Here is a 13647-nt window from a genome sequence, read left to right on the forward strand (position 1 = left end):
ACCTGCTCCTCCCACAGGCATCATTTGACCATTTTGTTCTTCAACCCTGCGTCTCCTTCCCTCCTCCTGCTGCCCCCAGGCCCAGCACCCACTGCCGGCTCCCTCTTCCCCCCAAACCCACAGCATCCCAGCGCAGGGGCAGCCATGGAGCTGGGGCAGCTCGGGCTGGGGCAGCGCTGGGCTCTCGGCCGCTCCCGCCCGCACTCGCTCCCCACTGCAGCCGCTGCCGCCACCACAGCGCGGGGGGGCCCGGCCTTGGCGCTCCCCCCCTCCCACCTCCCCAAATTCCCCTGCCGGGGGGCGCTGGGGCCAGGAGACAGACGAGTGACAGATCAGGGAGTGCTGGGAAGAGTCGGCAGCCAGAGAGCACTGAAAATCTCAGCAGTGACTACAGTGGCATCTTCGGGGACTGAACATGGCAGGGCACCCATGCAGGGTAGAAAGGGAAAGCAAGGAAGGGATCCCGGCAAAAGCAATGATGATCCCAAAATATCTCTTCAGGTCCCAGGGGAGCATCTTGAGGAAGTTTGCACATTCTCCCAGAGGTAATCAAGGACAGGGACACTCAGGGTGGCAATCAGGGAAGTCCAGAAGAGATTGATACAAAAAGGGATGGATGCTGTTGGTGTGCTGGGAAGGGATTGGGTGAAGAGAGTGTGCAGGAATATGGTTCAGGAAAGAGGCAGCAGGAAAAATCTATGTGGGAAGAAAATGGATGATGGAAAAGAGGAGGAAGAGAAAAATACTGAGGATGGGGATGTTTTTCAGCAGGCTCTCATCCTCAAGAGTTGCCAGCTGCTGCAGATCCTTTGTATCCCCGGTTGCCAGGACAGGCACACAAGGAGGTCAGGATTGCAGGGGGTTTCTCTGTGCTGGGCAGCGGCAGGAGCGGGCGCAGAGGGGCGGCACCGGGAGCACGGGCTGGGGGCCTGTGGGGAGCTGCGGGGCCGGGCCGGGGCTGTGGGGCAGCCGGGGCTCAGCGCCGGGCGCTGCCTGAGCCCAGCACCCCCCGGCAATTGCAGGCCCGGCAGTGGCCCCCGGCCCCCAGGAGGCTGCGGGACGCCCCGGCCGCTGCCCGGCCCCGTGGAGCTGCCGGCCCTGCCCGCCGGGGGGGCCGCGTTTGGACACTGCGGCAGGACAGGCACCGGCTCTGGGATACGGGCTGGCCACGGCAGCGACAGCACAAGGAGCAGCACGAAGGAACAGCTGGGAAATGGGCATTGGACATGCAAGGATCCAGATTCGCTTTTAAACATTTTCCTTGGGTCAGTGCAGAAAGGAATGATTTAGCAGAAAGCTCAGCAGCTGTCAGAGGATGAGCACCCCCAGGCACTGAGGGGGCTGCAGGAGGGGCAGAAGAAGCCCCTGGAGCACTTGGTCACAAAGGCACAGCAGGGGAATGCAAGAAGGGAGGAGGAAAAGGCCAAGGGGAAGGCAAAGGCCATGGCAGAGTTTCTACAGCCCCTGAGGGATGAACCCCAGGGCTCAAGGGGGCCCCAGCACCCAGGGGCTCTCACATCCTTACATCATCTTCAACCAGGTGCCCTCCTCACACTGACACCATTCAGTCCTTGATGGCAAAGATGCTTTCTGGGGATGCCCACTCACACAGGATGGTAAACTGGATTTTGCCTTGGAGTGGGAGCAAGAGGTAGAAGGGAAAATGAGAAAGACATGGACGGTCCTTCTGCAGGGATGCACGGAAGCACCAGCCTTATTGGGGCAAGCCTTGCAGAAAATATCACAAGAATTTACCCCACCCGCAGGGATTGGGTTAATGCAGGATGTGGATGACTTGCTGCAATCAGGAGGACAAGAAGTGGTAGAAGAAGCCTCTGTGAAATGGCTGAATGTTCAGGCTAAAAAACATCTTTGAGTATTTGAAAAAACAGCACAAATGGTGGAGAAAAAAGTAAAAGATTTGGGACATATTTTGACTCAAGGTTTGTGGTGTATCGACCCAGGGAGGGACCAGGGAATCTCAGAAGCAATATTACCCAGCACTAAAAAGCAGCTGGGACAATTCTGAGGATTAACAGGGATTTGCAGAACCTGCATTGAGGATTCTCTGTTCTAGCCCGAATATTGTACGACTTTTTAACCCCAGACAGCCCTAGTATTATGGTATGGACATAAGAAAAAGAACAAAACTTGAGAAAATGAAAAAACAAAGTGATTGACGCCACAGCCATGGCTCTACCAGAGTCAGAAAAGAAATTGGAATGGGATGTGGATGTTAAACAGGGCCATGCCAAAGGAATTTGGACTTCCCGGCTGCAGGAGCAGCATGGGAGGGCACCACTGACCCTGCACTGAAGGCAACGCAGCAGCAGCCAGGGCTCCACATCGGGCCAAGCCCCTGGGCCTGCCCACAGATCCTCTGCTGAAATCCTCTGCCTGGGCACCCTCCTTTGGCATCTCCACACACTGGGGCCAATCCTTGCTGCCACTGCTGGAGCTTCGCTGCTTTCTGTGCCTGCACTGCCACAGCTGCTGGGGAAGACAACGGCACAATTCCACTCTGCCCCTCAGTTACACTCACACACTGGGCTGCCCGGGATTCCATGGTCGGAAAATATACCGAGTGTAATTTTAAAAATCTATTTCTATACTCAGGCTTCATGTGCTTTGCATTGGGGAAACGAATTTGAAAGAGATTTCTAAGGAATGTTCCTCCACTCAACAGAGAGGAGTTTAACATCTCAATAGACTGGGAATAGCCCAAAAGATACTCACAAAGATAACGACCATTAAGGCCCATCAGCAAACATCAAGGAACACCCACCCCAGACACTGCCCCTGGCATAGTTGGAGATGCCTGGTCTGCAAAAGGATGAGAAGGAAATCCAGGAGTGCGGACCTAATTAATATAGAGGGGAAGAAATCCGGGGCCGATAGGAAATTCAATACTTGGAATTGTACAACTTGGAAGCAATGAACATAAAACCAATGGATTTCTATAGGTTTTGGACTGTGAAAAGTTAAGGGAAAATCTAGTAAAACTCACATATCATGGAATGATTTTCTCTGCACACCCGGGCTATGTATGGCTGAAATTATTTCTGTTGCACATCCTGGCCAGAATCAAGTAATGCCTTGATTCTCTAACAGTAGAAATGGTGTTGAAGAGTTTTGTGTCCTCCTGCAGTTTTGGTGACAAGATTACATCATTAGAATGTTTTTTCTTAATAATCCTACTTTTGTATTTTCAGTTAAGATTGGGCCAAGGTTGTGAGAACCACATTTTAGTGTTAGGGGAATAAGCAGAAAAAATCTTTATTCCTTTGGGGATTTTTTGTGTATGTTTATGAGTGGCTGTTAGTGATGGCAAAATTTTGGTATGGAATTTGTAATGTTCACTGTTCACCTTTAGGCTGCATTTGGCAAAACCAGAAGCCCTGTAATATTTAATAGAATATTGTTCTAAAAAGAGACCAAGAAAGAAAAGCAGTGCGAAGGGGGAGGGGAGAGAGGAAGGAGAGAATATGTGAGTCACCTGATGGGCTTTCGAGAGGTGCTTGAATTGGGGAAAAGGGGGTTGGATCCCCAGAGGTAGCAGGAGGGACCTGGAGCTGTCAGCTTTGAAACTACACCCCAAAAATACTGAAAATCAGGGATTCCTCCCAGAAAAAAGCTGCCGGGAGCTGTCCAAAAAGAGTGAAAGAGGGGATTGGGAACCCGAGATTGAGCAGGAGAGGCCTGGAACCCCCAAAAGCAAGCACGGGTTAGGGGGTTTGATGTTGGAGTGATGATTGGGAATGGGCCAAAGAATGGGGGAAAAGAGGGAGCTGGGACGCCCAAAGATTGGGGGAGGGGGCTGGGAAACCCACATTGAGTCGTGAGGGGTCAGTAGATTTGGGGAATGATGAGAAAGGGGGGGAGAGGGGGAGGGAAAGGTGGAGTTGGGATGGAAGAAAGGTGGTTCCCTGTCCCTTAGCACTCGATCCCTGGAGCGATTATCTGCGGCTTGGATGGGGGGGCAGATCCGCACTGGAGGGGCCCCCTGCCCATCCCAGTGTGTCCATCTCGCTGCTTCCTTCGAGCTCCCAGCCCGGCCCCGCCTGCCTGCTCTGCTCCCTGATGGATTTCTACCCTGCCCACATCCAGCTGAGCTGGTTCCAGGGCCAGCAGGAGCTCTCGGGACACGTGGTGGCCACCGACCTGGTCCCCAATGGGGACTGGATTTCTACCAGCTCCTGGTGCTGCTGGAAACCCCCCCGGCACGGGGTCAGCTCCAGCTCCAGGTGGAGCACGTCAGCCTGGAGCACCCCCTGAGCCGGCACTGGGGCACGGCCCGGACCCCACAGCGCCGGGAGGGGCTGGCAGGACACGGAGGGGATTGGGGGTCCTGGGCTTAACGTGGACACCCTCCCTGGGAACCCTCTTCCCGCTCTCCCATCTCCCTTTATACCCCCTCTCCCACCCCTTTCCCACCGGTCCCGTTCCCTTCGCGCTCACCCGAGAGAGCTCCTCGCCGGCAGCCGAGGGATGGAGGAGAAGGAGCAGGAGAGGGAGGAGGAGGAGCAGGAGGAAGAGGAGCGGTAGAGGAGGAGCAATAAGAGGACGAGGAGCAGCGGGAGGCGGCAGCCCGTGCGTCCATCGCTCTCTGGATCTGCAGCCCCTTCGCGCCCGCAGTATCGGCCCCCCCGTATTGTGTAGGTGACCGGGGAGGGGGACCTCGCCCCCAATATCTTGGGCGGTCCTGGCAGGGTTTTTTTGAAATGGGGAGGGATATTTGGAGCTCACCCGAAGCATCTTTGGGTCTCCCTGTTTGTTTTTTTCGGGAGGCGTCGGGCGGAGCGATGTTTGCAACCTGCAGGGCTCCAAAGCTGTCCCGAAATCCCCTTTTGGGGGATCCTGTGGGGTCCCCGGGTGGTTTTTTGGGGATGTCTGGGTGGCGGCTGCAGACAGAGCCCCGGCGGTGGGTGGGGGATGGAGGTCCCCGGAGCCCCGTGGCGATCGCCCGGGACTGGCAGGGCGAGGGGAGCAGCCTTGAGGGGGGGAAAGCGAAAAGGGGAGAGCCCCGGGAGTGCCGGAGCCTGGAATGGGGGCCTGGAGAGGGGGGACCCCGAGAGCCGGGAGTGAGGGGAGCCTGGAGAAGGGATGAGCCTGGAGACGGGGAACTCCTGGGACACCAACGTGGGGACCCCAAAGCCTCCCAGGGCTCTGGCCACGCCAGGGGCTACAGGGCCACGAGGCCGGGGCTGCTCCGGGCCGCTTCCAGGCTGTCCCTCTGCTCTTGGGTGCCGGGGGTGGCCCTTTGTGACACGGGCGTGTGTCAGGGCCCTCGGTGATGCGGGACATTGTGGTGCTGTCATGAATGAGAGCGTTTGAGATCGCTTAAAAATCGGTGACAAGGGCATGAACAAAAGTCAGATTTAATATTAAGCAACAAATTACAATAAGTTTGTTGGCAAGATTCACTCCACTGCCTACAGGACAGGTGAGGCACAACAAGGCAAGAACAACACCAAATAAAATCCATGCAATCAGAACAGAAATTAACTGGGAACTCTCTAGGGGAGTGTGGGTGGGTGTGTGCTGTGTTTAGGTGCATGCAGGGATTAAAAGGAACACGGCCTAAAAACATTTGAACTTCTACCTTAATTTGTAACTTAACTTATACCTTAGGCCTAGCAATTCAACAGACGAACAACACCAAACTTATACCTAACTTAACTTAGAACTTAACATTAACAATTCCACAGAGCAATAACACTTAACAGCATTTAACCTAACTTACAGCTGTAACTTCCAAGTTGTACTTAGCAACTTAATACAATAACAACACTTATGACTTACATTTAAGAACTTAGCAAAACACTTAGCATTTAACAGCATTTAAGTATGTTCATAACTATAACTAAACCTTGCTTAGAGGCCTAACTTAGATATCCAAGGTACTTCCACATCTAGGAAAGCTGTATTTCTCCCAGATTTGCTATAGCAAATGTGCAGGGGCACACACACAGACAGGAACAGTCAGTGCAAGCAATTCCCCCCAGAGCTCAGTGAAATCCTCCCTTCTGATGTTTTTGCATCTCCCACTGGCCGAAGGATGGGGCCTTGAGCAGTGAGGGTATGGGCCCAGGACACGTCGTGTTTCAGCGATCCTCCAGGCACAGCAAAGCCGAGGGTTTGCTGGCTCTGAGAGGCCCCTCAGAGGGAGACTGCTGGTCACAGCACACGGTGGCCAAGGAGAGCTCAAAGGTCTCCTTTTGGATTTCTGTTGAGAGGGTCACAAGAGAGTGGGCTCCAGTCATAACCATGTTTCATCCTGGCCTCAGTTTGGGTCAGCACTTTCTCTAGGAGTGGGGGAATGCATCACCACACTGGGATCTCAGGGGTGCCCATGGCCTGAGTGATGCTGGCCCGATGCCAGGCACCCACCAAAGCCACTCTGATCCTGCCTCTCCAGCTGCAACAGTGGGGAGAAAGTTTAACCCAGAGTTCCTGGGATGGTGTAAAAAGGGGAAGCATCCCATACCAAACAGCAAAATGTGCATCACAGACCCTGCCTGGGCACAGAGAGGAAATTTATTACCAACCAAATCACGGCAGGACAAGAAGAAGGGAAAGAAATCTCTCAAACCCCTTCACCCTCACCAAATGAGGGTCACTGGGAATCATCCAACACAAATCCTCCCATGGAGAATGGAGCTGGAGCAGAGCACGAAGCTCTTCCCACACTCAGAGCACTCACAGGGATTCCCTTAGTGGTGCCTCCGTTGGTGTCGGGTCAAGTGAGAGCTCTGTGAGAAGCTCTTCCCACACTCAGGACACTCGTAGGGCCTCTCCCCAGAGTGGATGCGCCGGTGCCTGATGAGGGTGGAGTTGTGCTTGAATCCCTTCCCGCAGTCGGGGCAGCGGAAGGGCCTCTCCTCTGTGTGAATCCGCTCATGTAGGAGGAGATTGGAGCTGGTGTGAAACCTCTTCCCACACTTGGGACACTCGTAGGGCCTCTCCCCGGTGTGGATGCGCTGGTGTTTTCTCAGGTTGCAGCTCCACCCAAAGCTCTTCCCACATTCCGAGCAGGTGTAGGGCCGTTCCCCTGTGTGGATCACCTGGTGCTTCATCAGATCAGAAATAGTGCTGAAATTTTTCCTGCATTTTCCACACTCATAGGGCTTCTCCCCAGTATGGACCCTCTGGTGTAGGATCAGCTGGGAGCTGTAGCTGAAACCCTTCCCACATTCCAAGCACTTGTGGGGCTTCTCCCCTCCAGGAGGCTTCTCCACCAGCTCTGAGCTCTGCCTGGATCTCCGGCCGCCTTCCCGGCTCAGGGAGGGTCTTTCCTCCTCGCAGCTCCCTGGGCTGGGTTTGCAGCCCCTCCTCGTGAGAGATCTCCGGGGCTTTTCTGCCTCCTCCATCCCCGCACACCTCAGGAATGAAAATTCCTGGTTTAGGGGGAAATAACAAGAAGAGAGCTCCATAAACTGGGTGTTCCTCCTTGCCCAAGTTCATCTCTGGAAGTCATTGAGGATCTTATGTCTGTAATAACCTCCCAAACACCAAGATTCCCACCCAAAATCCTCCAGACTTTAAGACACGGATCAAAACCTCCCCAAATATCAAGATTCAGCCAAAATCCCCCCCAAAATTGTGCTGATTCGAAAGCAAAACCAGTGAAAGACTCCAAGTCAGAAATACAATTTGATAGGAAAAGAGATAAATTCATGCAATAGTACAAAAGGAAACAACTGACAGAATCAGAATACAACCTGACACCCCGCTAGATAGGGTGGTGGTAGCAGTCCCAATGAAGTGGTCTTGTTGTAGTAGTGATGCTGTAGAAAGGTCTGGTAGCTCTTGTCCTCTGGAAGCCAGTGGGGAAGGGCTGCCTTGGTGTTCCAAATCTCAGATTTTATCTAGGTAGGAAAGGCTTGGCTCCTCCCCCTGGCTGGAGCATCTCCCAATGGGATGATGGAATTTTATCAGTCATGCAGTGGCACTCAATGGCCCATTAACAGAAGATATCTCCCTGGAGGAAGGATGGGTTGTGGAAAAGATAAAGAACACTGCCCCACCTGGTTTTAACAGATGGCCCATTAGCAGAGGATATCTCCCACAGAGATAAGGATCACTGCTCCACCTGGTTTTTTCCACTACTCTTTGTTCTTTTGTTTCTTCCCGGGATCTCTGACTGGTTACTTCATGTTTGCTGCTGATTTCTTCTCCCTTTTGAAGATGAAAATGGTAAAAGTGTCTTTGACCTGCCTTGCTGGATATTGTGAAGAGGAACAGTCATCTACTGCATGTGGAAGTGTCACAGGTGGAGCAGAGTTCTGTGAGTGCTGTATCAAAGCAGACCTGATCAGACCTGCCAGAACAACTGGTCCATGCTGCCCTTCACTGCTCTGCCTGTTCCCCACTGTTTCATGCCAGAGTAATTTAACTGCTGTTAATTGGGTGTGTGTTTCCCTCGAGCCAGTCCAGCAGAACCAGCAGAAAGCAGCCCCAGAATGAATGGGGCTCTGCAGAGGAGCCCCAGACTATTCATCAGCCTGCCCGCAGAACTGGCTCCAACTCTGAACCCTTGTGACCACACTCTGAAGAAGACACACTTCTGATATTTCTGAGGCACTTATGACTGAGGCACTGCACGTGCTTGTGCAGGTAAGAATCCCAAAGTGCTTTCTGTCAGGAAAATTAATCCTCAAACACCAGAGTTTTATGTCCAAAAAGGAGACTTTATTGGAATAAAGGGAGAGGCCATGGGACATTTCCCTGGGATCTCTCAAATTTTTGGAGGACGCAGCCTCCTTTTTATCCTATTTTCCTGGCCTCATTTCCCTCTCTCTTTCCCCATTGGCTGAGGTACTTGAGAGGCACAGACTTCCCGGAACGCCTGATACCTGAAATTCCCCTCTAATGTATAACCCTCCCTTTTAATTTTTAATTCTTACAGAACTCATAGTTTTCTCCCCCGTTACTTCTTTCATCTTTCAATATCTAATTTCATTTATCAGCAGCCCTACAGTTTGTTTGTAAAGGCAAATATCTTTTTCCATTCATCAATCAGTGGAATCCATCTCATTGTTTCTTTTATCTCTCAGTGCTAGCCTTATCTACAGGCAGATCCACAGCTCATTTGTAAAGAAAAAATTCAACATTCCTCTCAATGTGGTTCTCTAAGAAGGCCATAACTAAATGCTTGCATGGGGGTTTTGGCTTCTGGAGCAGTGGGGTAGGGCTGTTGTTGGTTCCTACCCCTCCATCCCATGATGATGTAAGGGGTGAGGGATGCCATGTGTGCTGTGCACTGGCAGTGATCCTCAAGAAATCCTATGAATCCTCTCCTTCGAGCTAGTCAAGCTCCTGGAAATGACAGGACAGAAAAAAATTTTACAAGTGCTCAGTTTTGTGCCCTCCTGCCCTTGTGGGGTGAGGGGCAGGAGGCAGAGGTCCAGCTTGGTCTCTCTCTGACCTTTCCTTTGAGACAACACTGTCTGCTCCCACCACAAAGGCACAGAGGGTGCTCTTTGCCCCCACCAGTGGGAAGTGGCTCTGCTGACCCCACTAAGAGTGCTGGAAGATGAGTCTGTGAACTAAACAGTTGAATATTGCCTAGAGGGGGGTAGCAGGCAGTAGATGTGCCACCATTCTCTTTCCAGGAGCCCACTGGGAGGACTTGAACTATCGACGATGAGAGAGAGATGGGGACACTGAATGGTGATCAAAATCCAATTTTTACTGAGCACTACATGTGCTTATATACCATTTACAGGAAGGCTGGCAATATTTTACTGCAATCACATAGACAAACCTTACATAGACAAACTCTCACATAGACAAACTTTACATTTGGACTTAGTAAAATCTTATTTCCCATAACCCAGACGTGATCCAGTCCTCTTGCAGTCAGATCTCTGTTTGCTCTTGCCAGGCATCCTCGTTGTCAGGCTGCATTTGCTGATTAAATCTGCAGTACTATCAGTCTCATTTGCATTACCCATATCCACACCTCCCCCGTTTCTTTTAACTAAAAATACACTCTTCAGCGATTTGTCGATTAAATTCTTAACACACTGTAAAATACAAGGAATAACTACTACAATGCATAATATGATGCCTAATACATACAAACCTATTTTCACTAAATTCCCGACCCAGCCAGTGAGTCCCCAGTGCCCTAAGAGCCAGTTCAGCCAGTCGTACCCATGATCTACCCGAAGTTTATTCACACCTTCTTTCAGGGCTTGAATGCTGGCATAGATGGGCTGGGAGTGGTCAGAAAGGTTAAGGCAACACATCCCATCGAATTCCTCACGCACAGGCGGCGGCGGAGCTCGGAGGCGGCCCCAGCGCAGGTGGGAGCCGCGCTCGGTTGTGCGGGGGCTCGGGGCTCGCTGCGGGCCGAGGGGGCGGCAGGGGGCTCTGGCGGGTTGGTTGTGCCGGTGCCGGCCCGTGTTGGCGCTGGGCTGAGGGCGCTGCGGGAGCGGCTGCCCGCGGTCTCCTTCCCGCTGGGGCCTCGGCAGGAGCCGGTGCCGGAGCAGCGCTGGCTCGTCCCGGTTGCTGTGGGTGGCACAGAGGTGTCTGCCCTGTGCCCGGGGCTGTGCGGGAAAATTCCCGTGGCCAGAGGTTTGTGTGCCCGCAGGAGACAGAGGAGTCCTGTAAAAGTGACTTTATTGATGAACAAAGAGAGACGCCATGCGGCATTTGCCATGCGGTCTCTAAAACGCAGCCTCCTTTTTATTCTCATTTTTCCGTCTGCATCTCCCTCTCCCATTCCCCTCTGGCTGACGTTTTCGGAAAGTTCAGACTTCCCGATCCACCTACTGCATGTCCCTCTTAATATACACTTCTACTACGATATTAATCTTACTGCTTTCAATCCCTCCTTTTCTCATTTTCTCAAGAATTGCCTTTACAAACTTTTAATTTCCATTGACTCAGTCTCTTTTCCTGCATCCTCTTTGCCGGAAGGTGTCGTGCATGGTAAAAAGATGAGAGTTACTGCAGACGTCAGAGGAAGAAGAGCATTCATTTAAGCCATGGTCTGCCAGGGAACCACGAAAATTTGTCCCATTCCCATCCTTTCTCCAGAATACGAGATATTTTCATATTTCCTTTGCTATCTGTTTAACCACTTTTCGGTTATCATCTGTTTGCAAATAGCCGTTTGCGTCATTTAATTTTCCACAAACTCCTCCTTCTTCTGTAAGTAGATAATCTGATTCCATCCCATGGTGAAATGTCTCGTTCCTCATTTCAGCAGCTTGGTCAGCAGGAAGGTCAGGAGCTGGAGCTGTCTGGTTGGTTGTTATTTCAAGGACACTTTTTAACCTAATTATGCCACTCAAATTATGGATGGATTTTCTGTGTCCTGATATGAATTCGTTAGGGTTCCCAGGGGCTGGTCCATGGTGTTGTAGGATTTGTTCTGGTGGCCGTTCATCTTTTTCCCATTTTTGGGTGCTCCCTCCTGCCACGGCTGCATCAATTGACCACTTTTATCTTATGAAATGATAAAATGTTTGGATTCCCAACTCATTTCTCTGGACTAGCAAAAACACCTCAGTGCTTTGGGGAGAGGGATGATTTCCCCCCACACTTTTTTTTCATGAAGTTTTCCCAACATTCTCCGTTTGCTGATTCCCTTTGCAGCTTAACCAGTTTCTGTTGCAGTCAGATATCCTCACTATGGGCTCTGCCTTTAGTTGTGCAAATTCCATCTGTGCAAGCAGGCAGAGCTGGGGGTGAGGGGCAGATGGACTCAGGGAAATTCCTCCCCCTGGCAAGAAGGCCCTGGGGCATTGTCCACACTTTTCCAGAGCAATGTTAATTTGCATTTCTAAAACTCCTCTCCTGGCTGCCTGGAAGGGATGCCTTTGTTCCAGAGCAGCCTTTAGGTGATTCACACGTCCACCCTCACAATCTGCTTTATTTTTCTTTTTTATTTTTTTTAACGATTTTTTATTAACAGTTTATGCGTTAAAGCCTCACCATTAATACTCTTCTAGGTTTGCAAAATGCAACTTAAAGGTGAGCTTCTAAAGATCCATTCTGAAATTCTGCCGTCAGTAAGAGCCACCACAAATATATAGAAAAATATTCCAATGCAATCAAGTCTTTTCTGCCTCTTCTCCTAGGAGTAAAATTGCTTGTCACACCCCTGGCCCAAACCTAACTGACAATCTAAAAGTAGGATTAATGTGAAAAATTTTTCTCATGGTGTAATCTTGTCACTGAAACTGCAGGGACAATAAAAAACTCTCCAGCAATATCTTTAGTGTTAGAGAGTTAAGACATTACTTGATTCTGGTCAGGATGTGCAACAGAAATAATTTCATCCACACATAGCCCGGGTGTGCAGAGAAAATCATTCCATAAGATGTGAATTTTGCTAGATTATTCCTGAAATATTACAGTCTGAACGCATTGAAATCCATTGGTTTAGTGTTTATTGCTTCCAGGTTGTGTAGTTCTTAGTTTTTGGTTTCATATTGGATCTGGATTTCTCCTCCTGTGATGTTAATGAGGTCCCACTCCTGGATTTCCTTCTCAGTCTTTTCCAGACCAGGTGTCTCCATCTATGCCGGGGCAGTGTCTGGGGTGGGTGTTCCTTGATGTTTGCTGATGTTTCCTTGATGTTTTGTTGAATGTTGTTATCTTTGTGGGAATCTTTTGGGCTATTCCCAGTCTGTTGAGATGTTAAACTCATCTCTGTTGAGTGGTGCAACATCCCTTAAAAAAAGCGTTTTAAAATTTCTTTCCTGAGAGAAAGGCAAACCCAGCCTGACTAGTAAAATGAAATGTAAAAAAAATTTAAAGCTTGTATATTTTCCAGCAGTGGAATCGCAGGCAGCCCAGTGTGTGAGTGTAATTGAGAGGCAGAGTCCTGGGTGGATGCTGTGAACAGCAAAGTGCCAAGGCAGGCTCTGTGCCAGCCCAGCTTCCTGTGGCAGAGATTTCACAAGAGACAGGATTTTGGCCACAGACTGCTTGAAATATACATCCCTTATCTCCAGCCCGCACTAGGGGGAGAATTCCCAGGGTAAGGAATTGCAAAGATCAATTCCAAGGGAGATAATTGAATATCTGCCCTGGCTCTGGCCAAAGGTTATAATGGCCGGATGCTTGGCCTTCAGCCAAGGGCACACACTGACTCAGAAAACACTTCCTAAATGCAGCAACATGTTGCATATTCATAGACCTTCATGCATTATTCTGAATCATTCTCCCCAACCTGTAAATCATTATTTTTTCCCTCCCTGGGGTTCTGGTGTCCCATAATCCAAGAATGTGAAGAATTTCCTGATTATCTTTTTTACCATTCTCTGAGTTAGTTACATGAACAAAAGCTTTTCACATCAAAATGTTGTAGTTCAAAGAAATATATTTACCACTAGTATTTCTAAGTTGTGTTAATCGCAGATCTAAAATAAACTATGTTCATACAGGAAAGTTTTCCAACAGAGAGCATTCATTTTAATATTTGCAAAAAGCCAATAATATAATATGTACTTATAACACACCTAGGATTCAAATTTATTTTCTGAGTATGGAAGAGCTATAGCTGGGGCACCAATCATTTTGTTATTTTTCATTTTCTCTGTTTTTTTTTCATTTTCATTTTATTTGTTGCTTTTCTTCTGTCCATACCACAACATTGAGGTTTTTGGCGTTTAGAAAGTGATACAATGT

Source organism: Sturnus vulgaris, unplaced genomic scaffold, assembly GCF_052056855.1.
Source record: "Sturnus vulgaris isolate bStuVul1 unplaced genomic scaffold, bStuVul1.hap1 Scaffold_194, whole genome shotgun sequence".
NCBI classification, from domain to species: Eukaryota; Metazoa; Chordata; class Aves; order Passeriformes; family Sturnidae; genus Sturnus; species Sturnus vulgaris.